This window comes from Adiantum capillus-veneris, chromosome 5, assembly GCF_014529385.1.
Source record: "Adiantum capillus-veneris isolate H3 chromosome 5, ASM1452938v2, whole genome shotgun sequence".
NCBI lineage: Eukaryota > Viridiplantae > Streptophyta > Polypodiopsida > Polypodiales > Pteridaceae > Adiantum > Adiantum capillus-veneris.
The window spans coordinates 30,736,088-30,739,189 of record NC_140935.1 but is presented as its reverse complement, the minus strand read 5'-3'; positions in this window follow the sequence as shown (position 1 = coordinate 30,739,189).

The following is a 3,102-nucleotide window of genomic DNA, read 5'->3' as shown; positions in this document are numbered from 1 at the left end:
GGTCCCATGGTTTTAGGAGGAGTCAAGAGGATCACTGCTTGTATACAAAGAAACTAAATGATAGTTCTTTGGTCATTCTCATTTTATGTGTAGATGACAAACTCATTGCATGAAAGTCCACTAAGGAGATTGCCAAATTGAAGCAAATGTTAAGCAAAAATTTTTCTATGAAATATTTGGGCAAAGCAAATCATTTTCTTGGTATGCATATCAAGAGAGACCGAAAAAGAGGCATTCTTGAGTTATCTTAGGAATCCTATTTTTCCACAAAGTCTTGCAACGTTTCAATATGTAGGGGGGAAGGCAGTGAGTACACCACTATCATCATATTTGAAACTTAGCAAATATTATTCTCCCAATTTAGATGCTGAGAGAGTAGAAATGGAAAGTGTGCCATACTCTTTGGTTGTAGGCAGTCTTATGTAAGGCTATGGTAGCTATGCGGCCAGACATTGCATTTGTAATGGGAGTGGCTACTTGGTATATGACTAGTCCTGGCAAGCAATTTTGGATAGCACTGAAACACATCCTTAGATACTTAAAAGATATAGAAAGAAGGTGTTTACGCTTTGACAATACTGATGCATCTATTGTTGGTTACATAGATGCATATTATGTGGGCTGCAGAGATAGTAGTAGAAGATCTACGTTTGGATATATTTTCATGTTTGCCAAAGGAGCCATTTCTTGGAGATCATCTATTGTTGAAAGGGTAATTACTTAGCTAAATTGATGCTCAGTCGAATTTATGCTGAATCAGATTTAAATCGGATTATGCTGAGTCGGACTTCTGTTTGGTCGGATATTGTAAGTCGGATTTTGGTTAGGTCGGATGTTCATGTCAAGAAGGTTTCAATTAGAGCAGTTATAACTTGCTAGAGATAGAAGTAGTCGTGTGTACGAGAAAGAAGGGATGTACAAGTTCTCAACAATGAAGTTTCCTGATGTCTGAACTCACTTTGTTCTGCTTCTACTCAGTCTGAAGTTGTTCTTTCTTATGCAGTATTCTGATTATGAATTGAGTGTTATTTCTCTATGTACAAGTATGTGTGTGAGTAGGATTCTTGTGTTGATGAACCCCAACATCTGTCCAAGATTGTATTTATTCTTCCACTACAGAGGATGTTATGTTGCGACATCAGATGCTAGCAAGGAAGCTATATGGTTGGCACGTTTAGTGGGAGATCTAGACATTCAGCATGTTCCATTTTTGCATTGTGATAGTCAGAGTGCCATTGCTTTGGCAAGGAATCTCATGTTCATTCCAAAGCCAAAACACATTGAGGTGAGGTATCATCTCATTTGGGATGCATTGACAGACAAGCACTTGGATCTTGTCAAGGTCCACACTGATGACAACCCAGTAGATGCTCTTATGAAGAGCCGAGCTACGGAGCGGTTTGCACATTGCAAGGAGTGATTGCTATCTTGAGAGCACTTGGTTGCTCGGCTGGCATGGTTGTTGTCATAGGGGTCTTTGCTTTCATGGCTTGGCTTTGTTCTAGCATTTGTAGGTTCTCAATTTCCCTCTCCCTTGTTGCTTGCATATATCATTAGATCTCTTGCACTTTGGCAAGACTCCTACCATCGGGTAGTAGAACCTTAGGGGGTGATGGCTAGGTAGGGTCTTTAATGAACGGAATACGTAGGATGTCAACATGGGCACCCTTGGGAAGTACAGGGTCTACATGAGAAGTGAAATGCAAATCTACCTCCCCATTGACCTCGTTCAAATTTCGTGCTTCATGGTTGTACATACTAGATATAGTCACCACTTATGGCCATATTGGCCTTCAAGTGGGAGATTGTTGCCGCTGTGATTGACTTGTGTGACACTAACCTACAATTTCTAACTCTATTTCTCTCATATACAAAAAGTAATAAAGAGAAACATATGCTATGCTTCCAGCTGTGTGTTCCCCCAAACCTTGGCTACTCTCCTCTTCTCCTTCTCCCTCTTTCACACATACACACGAGTTTCACACCCTTCAACCGGCATCAGAGTGGGTATTCTGATCCCGAGCCCCAACCCCTCCCCATCACTGCGTGCGTAGGCAATATAAGCAAGAAGTAATAAAGAGACACATATGCTATGCCTGGACCTGTGTGTTTCCCCCAAACCTTGGCTACTCTCCTCTTCTCATTGCCCCTTCCTTGCACACATGCACACAAGTTTTGTGCCCCTTTACTTGCAAACTGTAATTTCACTCCTCTATAAAGTTTTAAATTGTCTATTTTGTATTTTCACCTTATCTTTTTTTTCAATGACCGTAATTGTTGCTTGTTCATTCTTGCAAATGTTTTATTGTTCAATTTTGTAGGGTGGGAGCCAATAGAATCCTTCACAGGGACCTTTGAGGCCATCCATGCCGAACTTAGCAAATTCTCTATGCTAGTTGTCCATCCTCTGAGCTTGCCTCATGGGACATTTTTTTAATAACCATACTTACGTCATGCTTAGACAAAATTTTTATGTAATATTTCTCCCATTTACTCACCAAGCTTGCAGAGTCTGGAATGGCCTAAGCTAGATAGTGTATTGATAGCAACAATCAAAAGGAGAATTGAGTTGAATATGCGTGCAGCAATGAAGCGTACCTATGGTTTCCACAAAGCAATAATAACATCGTTTATTTTTCTTCATGTTTTTGTGTATATCGTTTGATTGCAGAGTCTCCATAGGACACCAACAATGTGGATTTGCAAGGGGATAGTGCGATGAGCAACTTCCTTGCAGTCGGATGGGAGACCAAGGTAATCAACCACCAAGGAGATAAAATTGAATGCTTTGTAGCTGGTGATAAATTGGTGTAATGGTCTCTTTCTTGTAGAAGGTGGAAGCTAACAATAGAAGAGTGAGAGGCACTAGACTCTGATGTTGCTGCTAGAGAATCTATTGACCTACAAATATGCCTCCATGATCATGGGATGCACGACATTTCTACGAATAATGCTTGGCACCTCAACGATCTTTGCACGTAATCTGAGATATACATTGCCCAAGCAAGACTTGTTTGCAATCAATGACAAGGTTGTTCTATCCACAAAAGAGAAGAGCTTTCTTTGTGAGGACATTGCATTTTTGGCATGTATTTTTGTAAA